This window comes from Bombus affinis, chromosome 10, assembly GCF_024516045.1.
Source record: "Bombus affinis isolate iyBomAffi1 chromosome 10, iyBomAffi1.2, whole genome shotgun sequence".
Lineage (NCBI taxonomy): Eukaryota > Metazoa > Arthropoda > Insecta > Hymenoptera > Apidae > Bombus > Bombus affinis.
This window is the reverse complement of record NC_066353.1, coordinates 4,782,909-4,794,312: the sequence shown is the minus strand read 5'-3', so window position 1 is coordinate 4,794,312 and position 11,404 is coordinate 4,782,909.

Genomic DNA, 11,404 nt, shown 5'->3' with positions numbered 1-11,404 from the left:
GTCCATCCGGATTATTTGGTCGCTTTAGCAGTGTACGGGGTCCGCTGTGGCGCGCAGTGTCCTGTTGGAGATGGAAACCGCTCGTGGGACTGCGCATGCGCGTAACGGAGCATCGTACGTGTGCTGAAGCGTACGAGGTCCCTCTCCCCTGCCAGTCTTCTCGCACCGGTTCCCTTCCTCGTCTCGCGTTCGCGTCTCTTTTTAACAGAGACGTGTTTTATAGTTTTATCCTGACCGTGTCTCGTCTCTTTTCTTCTTTTTACCTTTTTCTTATCCTCTTCCCCTTATTCTTTTACTGCTCGGTTGTATATTGTCTTTACGGTGGTCAATTTGTTCGTCACCCGGGACACGGGTTGATATTTTTTGTACACTTTTCTCTTTTTACGGTAAATGCGCGAACGCGGTCGCGCCGACGCACTACCGGTTTTTCATTCACACAGCGCAGCGGGTTGTTCAAAATTGTCCCCGTTCCTGCGAAAAGTCGTTGATGCACGGTCTCGGAACGAACGATCGTCGTTCTAGATACATACGAGCTTTTCTCGAGATCGTGAACTACGACGCACAGCACTTCCGTAAAGATGACCGACGAATATTTCAGCGCGCTAAAGTTATTAACATGTACAACAAAGAAGAAAGGAACAACTTCCTCGGATCTACACTATCCGTGTGATTCGTTGCAGTTGCATTCTTCAATAATAAATAATAAAGCACGATAAGATCAATAAAGCACGATTCTTCAATAAACAGGTACCTTGTAAACCTAGATACGTATTTGTATACTGGTTTATGATGGACTTGACTCATTATTAAAGCTAAGTACCTAGCTCTATCCATTATGTACACATAGCGGCTTAGGTTTGAATCACGCTGTTATTGTTCAGGTACCTAACTACGTATCTACAGGGTGTTTTAAATGTGACTAAATTTATTACAATCTTTATTACATAAATAGAAAAATGAATACGACGTAAAATCAGATTTAAAGAAGCGTTAAAGTTACTTCGAATAAAAAGCTTTGAAGGTCCTTTAAGTTTGATACAATGTGATAATTTTAATATTAAAAATATAAAAGATACGTTGTCAAAACTGGAATAAAAACGTTCTGTGGAAACATGTCACAGATATTGCGTAATATTCGTAATACGGTATTGCGTGTAAAAAGCGATTACATATTCGCATTTACTACGTTCGAGTATTAGACGCGATGCGAGTATTAGACAATATTTCCTATCGAATCGTTGGCCATTAATATAAGCTTTTTAATCGATAAAGAATATTGTACTTTATAGACACTTAAGAATTTGCATACTGTCGGAACCTTCAGTTACGTATCTCTTAAAACTTCAAATCAAGGAGAGTCAAGAAAACCGCAACTATTAAAAATTGTATGAAACTCTTTATTCGTCTTGTAGATTCACAGAATTATGCACGTCGAATTTCTGCCCATGCTTGTGACACCGGTTAACGATTATTATTTATTAAATATTATTAATGATTTCATAGACAGTTCTCGTCACAGGCTTGTTTCCCGTTTCTTACACTGACTATCTGACTGATTCAATTCACAGGGACTTGAAATGTCCACAGAGCTGTCGTAAGAACAATATCGAGCAGATGATGAGAATCTTTAATATCACGGAAACGTTAATATCGAGAGTCACGCGCATAAAAATTTATTTAAAAAAAGGATTACAAAGACAGAAAGGAAGAGAAAAATAAAACAGTGAAGGGCATGAACGAGTAAAATCTTTTCGATTTTTTTCCTTTGGAGTTGAAAAACGTTCGAAGCGATAGGTTTCGTGGAAATTTTCTCACTTGGGATAGAAACACTTGTTTGAATTTAGGCCAACGAACGTCAACTTTGAATTATGCCCTTGGCCGCAGCACGAATTCGGCAGGTATCTCTAAATCTTGCTGCATCTCGTATGGGAAACGCAAGATTATAAGAAAAAATCCAGTAGAGGTTTGGATGTTTGCAACCTTCTTCACGGGAGACACGCGTCCCCAAGATGGAATCTCGAGCAACGCGTAGGGACCATGCAAAGATTTTTCTCCCGATTGTAGTCTCAGGAGAATCGCTGAAAATGTGAAAAAATTCGAACACGAATAATTCATTCCTCCGGGGAATCATTTTTTCTTCTACGAAGTGTTGTTTCAATGAAAACTCTAACGAATCGCAAATATTATTGTATTCTAATTATTCGAATCGATGAGTTTTTTTTTTAACACAAACGAAGTTAAGATATAGAGTAAAGGTATTTTGGGAATGTATCATGTTGTGACTTTAAGATGAATATTTGAGGGCAAAGTTCTTTTCGAAATGAGATGTAAAGAACAGGTAACAGAAGTTAAGGAAGAAATCATCTTTGTATCTTTTGTCAGGCGCATAAAATGTTCTTCCTGTTGGATAGAAAGAAATGTCATAGAAGATTTATTTGATTCGATCTGGCATCGTATTATAAAAATGTATAAATTAAAAGTCTATTAATACTACGTGTATTAGGATATGGAAAAGCAGAAAAATTGTACAATTATACATTATCGTTATCTGCATATGATTTTTTTCTTTCTGTGCACATTTTTCTTATATTATTCGAATTGATGACTTTTTTTTAACAATGAAAAACAATGAAAAAAGTAATTCATATTTTCCCTTAGATTAGAACAACATTATGTAAAGTACAAAGCTGTTACTTGTTTTATTCCATTTACAGGCTAAAGGATCAACAAACCATTTACCTATGAGGATTTATTCATCCATATTCTCTTTAGTTTACGATCAAGCAAAATCCTATTTGCACTTCAGAGCCTGTTAATTCCACAATTGCCTTGTGAACGTACTAGAATATACAACTTTTAACACAAAGGTGTCTACGAAGTAGTGTCACTACCCTCATTTCTCTTTTATTCCTTATAATTATTTACACTATGGTATGAAGCTTACTGCGTAAAATATGTAATCTAACAAAAATAACGTACATAGACTGACTTGTTGTATAAGCATGAGATCCATTAATTCCTATAATGAAATCTCACATAACACATCAGGACGTTTGTAAATAAAATGAACGGCTAAATTAACGTATCACTCAGCATATTCGCATAATAATTTATTACGTTTACTCTCGTTAAACATTGCTGTTTATCTTTGGAAATCAAGATAAAATATTCCAAGATTAAAAAAAATGTTTTTCTATTAGTAGGAAAATACCTAGAATAGTTATAATTAGCAAGGTATTTTTATCTCGCGAATTTAACTTTTAGTCATATTGCGTCATATCATTTTGGATATTTACTGATATTAGTTAATTATCAAAGAGTTGAGAAAGATCGTAAACATCGCCGTTAGGCATTAATTTTTTCACAGGCGAGTTTACGATGGCAGAGTCAATTGAGAAGACGCTAACTTATTGCTCCTGAACGAGTATCGATCGGTATGATTTTCGGCAACTTAACAGAAGTATCTGCGAATTCATCAAAAGTGTTCCAGCAAGAAGAGAGCGCCTACTTTCTCTTCTCGAACTCTCATTAACTCACCGACTCATTACCCACGTCTTTCTTCATCTTTTGCCCGAACTTCGCTTCTTCTTAAACATTACCGCGTGAGAACTATGTATTCGATTGCTTCCCTACAGCAGATATAGTAACAACAATCAAACAAATGATCGACTATCTTTCGAAATCGATGTTAATATGTTCTTCATTATTTCCCATATTTTTTAAACGATAAGAAATGGAAAGATAGATAGGATTAGAAAGAAAGAAATTAATGGAAATATACAAACGTAAAACGAAAATAATGTCTCTACAATGTTCCAAGTTTTGAAAATATCCTACCGTCAAGGTTACGTATTAATAAATTACAGTTACAATCTCTGTACTGTCAATTTCAAATTACCCTGAAGATCGAAGTGATAAACGATTTCCACCGTAATAAGCGATAAATATCAAATCAGGTGCTCTTACTCTATTCGAATCAACCGTACGCTATCCTATCTGCGTATAATTAGATAATTTTTAATTCTGGCGATAAATTATATGAAGGGTAAAAAAGTGGCGGCAAATATAAACATGAATCGTCCTGGTTACTGGTATAGAAAAGGTCCATTTAAAGCTGTCTCGGTGTTCTCTCAGTAAGTAAGAAGAGAAAGAAGAGAGATAGAACATACCGCAGAGCCATGTAATAGCTAACAAAGCTACGTCTCGAACGACTATACACGGCTTGCGAAACCGTTCGTCGTTGACTGGCGTCGTTACTTGGTCGTGATCGTGGTCGTAATCAAGAGTCAAAGTCAAGGTCGAGATCGAGGCGAGAGAAACACTTATGCAACTCTTGTTGCCTACCGTTCGCTGCAACCGACCGCGGTAGCGGCAAGAAAATGGTGGGGATCGGTTGCAGCAGCATGGTGACCGGCCACGCCGGCAAACAGGTATGAAAGAACTGTTACGTATTCCCGGGAAAACTTAACGCCGAGAGACGCACCGAAAAAACGAAGAACGGAATGAGATGGAACGATCGATCGCTCGCGCTAATAAACCTTCTTCCATGTGGCCACGCGTCGTTCGACGTCTATTAATCTTTACGTTGTTCGCTGACACATGCTCCTCTTATTGCTTTTATGGGCCGTGCAGGATAATCTGTTGGCTAGAGTATCGCGTTGGTCTAACGAGGTCGTTCGGTTTTTAACGAGAAACACGTTTCTCAGAGCTCCATGTTTCGCAACAGCCAAAGTTCTCTTCGAACGAAGCTTTTACTTCGAAGCAATGGGTATGCAAAACCGGGAGAATCTCTAGTGAATAGTTTCCGAAATGTATTCCATGTTCGTATTCCATATCTAGCGCGCACAAAAGTATTTAAATAGCGTCGGTGCGCATTTGCGTAGTTATACAATGGTGATCGAATATCCTTACGCATAAATAGTCTGTCCTTCAATATCGGTGCGCGAATTACCTTGATCCTTCGTGACAACACGTAACACGTTATTCCATATAAAAACGTAATTACACAGAACCTAGGATACTTAAGGTACTGATAAACTAACTTCTTTGGTTCTGATGATTCGAAATATGTTCAATTACATTCAAAGACAGATAGACACGCGTCTTAACTAAGTTACGAATATTTATTCGATATTAAGCTTTTATAAATCGAAAAAAAAATTTTCTAGAAATTCGTAATTCTTACATGTATTACTACTTACATATTATAGAAAGAACGTAGCAAGTATAAAAATACTTCTATACTACGCATACTATATATCATATACATTGTCTAAATGTTTTTACTTCTATATTTAGCATAAACGCATAATAAAAACGCATAACAAATTTTTCCATTACACGAGGTCGTTTAATTGTAGATACAGCATAGTTGAATTCTCTAAATGTTTTTACTTCTATATTTAGCATAAACACATAACAAAAACGCATAACAAATTTTTCCATTATACAGCATGATTGAATTATGGATTCATCGGGGGTTGTTAGGGTCTGTGTAAACAATTGGCAGGTAGAAATTCGTGTACTTTACGTTGATGAGGGGTAGCGAGAGAAAGAAAGTATGATGCGATTTGCAGGGGTTCGGAAAGCCAGGCTCAAGGGACAGGACCTATGGAATTTTATGAAGGATAATGTACGCCATCGACGTAATTGTTAGCGACCGGGGAAATTTCAGCAGCCATTTCCGAAATTACTTTGCATTGTAACGAGGGGATTTCTGACTAGTCAATTATCACAAACAATACTTCGAGTTGTCAGAAAGCTGGCTAATCTACGAATAATTGAACATATCAATAAATTTTATGGGATAATTAACGTACGTCCAATTGTCACGATTATTTAAGTATATACCATTTCTGGCCATGGCCAGATTACTGTAGTAATTAAAGGATTACAGTGACACAGCTGTCTTTTATTGCTTATGCTTCTACCTTCAACTTAAAAATTTAATCATTTCCTTCGTTTATGAGTGTTTCGTTTCATTAGCGTTACACGAAATTGATATAAAACGAATTAATGTTATTTTTAGTACTTTTTCGACATTAATTGTTTACCGTCATTCTGTATTATCCCATTCTTTCCACTTTGAAAATATAGATTCCTTGTAGGAAAATTTAATTTGCTAGAAATATATCAATATCGTCGTATTATTAACTTACGTATCCCATCTTTTTCTATATTTTACATTAACCTTCTGTTCATCAATGGGTCTATGTTCGGTATAGGAAATAAATGATAATATCGATTATTAGTTACGAAAATTTCTAACAATAACTAAATTACGAACAGCCTTTGAAGCAAACCTACCAAATACAAAGCAATTACGATATAACATTGATTGCGACTCGAACAGCCAAGGGATTAGTTCATAGTACCTCGACGATTTTCGAAGCATCCGATCCAGCGGAAATAAATGTTTCACGTTCGATTGCGTCTTAAGCGCAAGATACCAGGTATTTACGTGGAATCTTTCTGCCATGTATCCAGTCAACGCTATCAGTTGGATCATGATTATTATCATCGACACGCTCGTGTCCTACGTATCAGCGAACCGATGCCGCTAAAATCCGGCCTATCATTAGTCACGGAAGGCGGTCGTCGAATACGAGTTTCCACGGCGACACGTTTCGACGTTTGTTTCCTCTACTCGCCACTGTCCTCCTCTTTCTCCCTCAAGTTCAGTGCCACTGTCCTCGAGAGTTCCGGTCGTTGCTCGTCACTTTGCGTCCCTTTCATTCTGACGAGCCGTCGCGAACGTGTACCGTGACTCGCGTTACGTAATCACCGGAACGTAAAATTTTTCTTTTACGCTGCCTCTCGTCCTAGCGACCGCCGGTGATAATTGTCGTCGTGAACCGAGCGAAGACCTACGTCGTCGCTTCTCACGCCTCGGCCGACAGATTCTCCCGTAGCCTCATCGTCTAGCCAAAGTACCCTTTAACCTCTCATATGTATATACCTCGCACGCAATACCGAGCCGAGTCGTAGTTAAGGCTTTATTGCCGCATTCGTTCAACACTCGCTCGTCGGGTCACTTTAATTTTATACTACTGACGAGCTGTACGATATCGCGAGATTGCCCGATCGAATAACAAACGATCGTAGCCGCGAGGGACGTGGCTAATGAAAGATATTTTGCCGAGTAGCGGCTGATCGTTATTGTATTATCGGTAAAAATACTTGGATCGTTCGAAACAGTTGCTATGATTATGTCCTAACAATTTTGCTGTATCTATAGAAGAGCATTTTGTTCGACTGTTCTAAGTTCCTAGAAACATTTCGAAGTTTTTCTATCTACTTTGTGTGAAATGAGACAGCATATTTACAAACTATAATCCACGTTCTACAAATATGAGCAACTGTTTCACGAAAGAACTTGAGCCGCTTCTCCGCTTTTCACTTACAATTATGTAGTACATTGATGTATTTTAATTACAATATTATGAATTTAATCCTTTATAATCATATCAGTTAAACTATAATTACAGCGTACCACCAATGCTTGAGCAGTTTATTGTTATGCCATTATAATTACGACTTCGTCGTATAGGTACGTGTATTTCGTACCTCCATTACATTTTTCTTATCAGAAAATAGAAACCACCGTAGAAATCGAGTGTAACTTGTCCGGGTAGGGATCGTGATACATTTCACGAATTGGTGTATTGTCGTCATTTTGAAGACAAGAAAACAATCGTCGCGTCATATTTTTCATCCATCGCTCGCGGGCATTAATTTTCGCAACAGTAGTTATGTAAGCTGGCGCGATGTGTTGCGCAGATCGTGACGCAAGTCGTGCGAACCATAAATAATTTCCGAGTCTAAGCATTGAATGGTCGGTATAAGGCGTAATTAAACCGCAAGAGTCGTCTTGTTGTTTGAACAGAGAGCAAAAACACCAGGATCTGGGGAATTCGAATCCACGTGGTGGGATCAGCGTCGCCGAGACGCCGTTTCCGAGTAGCTGCGTCGCAAGTTGATATACCGTTAACACGAGTCGGGTTAGGAGCTTCGTGGATGATGAACCAGACAGGGAGAATGGTTTCTGTGACTAGATGTTGCTTTGAAAATAACTTTTTCTTTGTTCGAAGAACAAATTGTACAACTAATTGATCGATACTATCCTCCTGTGACTAAAATAGGGTACTTGATTAGTAGACGAAGAATGATCGCGTGTCTCGTAGTATCGAACCATTGTAAGTCTTAATTTTGTAATTCGTTTCGTTTACCAACTATCGACAATGTGACCACGGCCACGTCGTGTGATAAAATAACAAAAAATTTAGAATGGCCGAGATAGGAAATAATTACTTGTTTGTCGTTACGACATCTTGCATTTCTGGTATTAGAATTATTATACGAAATAATCAAATACATATTTTCAAGGACGTTAATAATTATACTACATCTAATGGAATGTAAAGTGTGAGATTTACAATACTATATTTGACCGTGGGACAGATAATTTATATTTAAATATAAATCCTTCTAATTCTTAATATCACAACAGAAAATCCAGAACTATTGCAATTTTTACACTACCAGGATATGGAGTGGTATAAAAAATTACAGAAAAATTAGGAAGAAAAGTCTTGTTTCCGGGAAGCACAAGTTAGACAAATCTTGCTCCTTGGAGACAACGAGTGTCGAAGTCGCGCGTGCATATTTCAGGTGTTACCATGACAGAGGAGCGCGTGCGTGCATCTTGTAACAGGCAAGCACGACGAAGACACGTCTTTAGGTCCCGTACACTTCCCGCGGTAGCGTGCCGGCTTGACCAATTAAGGGCCTCTTCCGTCGAGACCTCTTAATGGTAGATGTGTTGCGTTCGCTCGAGCGTGCGCCACTGCGAACCAGCCCTCGTAACAACGTAATTTTCCGTAGCCGTTCCACCTCGAGTCGTCCAAGCTCTTCGACGTCCAACGTTGCTCTCCCCTCGTTGCTCCTTTTCTGATAAGAGAGATTTCTTGACAAAACACCGGCTGTCATTCTTGTCACGCACGTTTATGGCTTCGCGTATTTTTCAGGTAGAGATTGTTCTGCAAATTAAAGCTATCTTCGATCCCTGGATTTGTAATCCTGCTGCAGAGATAATACACCGGTTGGTAAATATATCGGTCTAATAACTCTGTATATTCGAGTAATTTGATAGAATTATTTCCGTAATTTTCAGTTTCAGCGGTTTATGTGAAAATACAAAAACTCTTGATATATCCTTAGAGATCCTCTTTTGGGATCGATAGTTATACGACAAGTGCACCTCATTTCTTCTACATTTCTACTATATTTTTATATTTTTATATTTCTATATGTTAGTAATATGTTATTTTCCAGCGAAAATATTGCGAAACTTTCCGGATACTTTCACATCGACATTTACGCAAACCAATCATTTTAAATATTAATCTCTTTGAGTGCTATGAACGCGTATATGTATCCAGCAAAAGCTATATACGCGTTTATTAATTTTTTTCATCTCCCTCGCGCTTGAAGTTCTTTCATTAGTCTATAACACATGATACATGTGCATTTCTTAGCAACGAAAATAAACAAAAAACTAAAAGTCTGTTTACCTTCTGTATGCTTCGAAGAGAGTCGCAATTCTTATTACACTTATAACGTACGAGTGTTACGATTGCGAATAATATCATTCTGCATTCCGTTGTCGTCGCTGTGACATTGTAAGTACGATTGTAAATGATCTCGGAGTAACACGTAAAAATAATCAGCTCATAATAATGATAATTCGCTAATATAAATCATTATATTACTTTTTATTTAAAGAAGTATTCCGTTCACAACGATCGCAACTGCTAGGCGCCTGCCATCCAAGCGGATCGCTTCCGTCTGGAGTATTCAGCAAATTCATTCAAAATGTTAAAGCTCCAATCTTACTTATGCATTTGTTGAATGATTACGTCAACTTAATTACCTGCACAAGTTGATTAAGTTTGCGAAGATCGTGAGGAGATCTTGAAAGTCAACTGGAATTTTCTCGAAAACATCATGTGGATGATAGCGGGGAGCATACGGGGAAGCATTATATCGGGGAAGGTCGAAATTCGCGAAGTTCGCAGGGGAATGCCGCGCGGCATAACCTCGAGAAGATGTATGGAGGCGAGGCCAATGAATGCACGACGCCGAAGAACGGGAAGGAAGGTGAGGCGTGATCACGGTTCTGACCTCAAGAACTCAAGAAAGAGAAAAAAAGGGGGAGGAAGAGAGAGGGGCAGAATGGCGGCAGAAGGGGCGAGGAAAACCAGCTGAAGCAGGAGATGGAGGGCCGCAGGATTCAGCATACGTGCACTGAGAATCGAGAGAACTCACCGATTCACGCCTCGTGTCTCCGTTCTCGTCTTTTTCTATTTTACGAAGTTTTCAGAGGCACGGCCAGCAGACGCGTGTGTTTTCTGCAACTTGATACTTTCCCGTGGCGTGTTCGAAAGGTAGAAATCATTCGCACCGGTTCACGAATGAATCTCTGTCGCGTGAAAATGACGCCCTCCGCGGATCATCGACTAGCTCAGGCGTTACTCAAACACGCCACTTTGAGTCGTGTCATGCGAATAAAGATTAGTTTGTTTTCTACACACAGAGATATAACGAGCTTCTTTTAATCTTTTGATAGCGCAATAGAACTACTAGGTATTCGAAGCATTTATCTCTTTATCTTCAAGGTTTCCTGCATTTATAATATCAGATGCAAAAAATACATATTTTTTATAGGAAATTTGTATTAATTATCGTGTCATGTGTGATGATACTTATGACGCTAAATTTGTAATATATTTTTATATATGTCGGCTTACCCAAGATTCTTTGTTTATACTACTAACTAAATTTTCATGTTCGATTCATGTTTCCATATTCGAAAGATGTTCGACCTTTTAGCAGAACTTCCAGCAAAGAAATTGAAACGAACAATCGTGTACATCGATAACCATTATTTCATTCTCTCTTCCAACTTAAAAAAATTCGTCAACGATAGAGAAATATAATTGGAGCAAAAATGATACGGGATTAAAAGATCTAAACATGAGATTCCTATAATTCGCACGTTCGTAGAATAAACCGACACCATATTAAGCGAAGTTCATAAAAGTCCAATTTACTCCCTAGTTAGAAGAACACGTATATAAGAGTTCGCATTTGAAGTTCGCATAAGAGAACGCATTCTTGATACTCCTCGAAAAATGAGCAACAAGTACACCATCTTACTCGAAGCGTTATCTTAAATCTCGACGTTTTCGAATTTTACCAAGCTCATACTATAACACGCCGAGCTTTACGAGCTATGCGCGACGTTAGACTTACTTTTATCGGTACACCTCTTGCCGGTAGTAGATTTTCCTGGCGTACACGCAGTACGCAAGACGAAGAGCGGTGAAGCTATGTAACAGGTAAG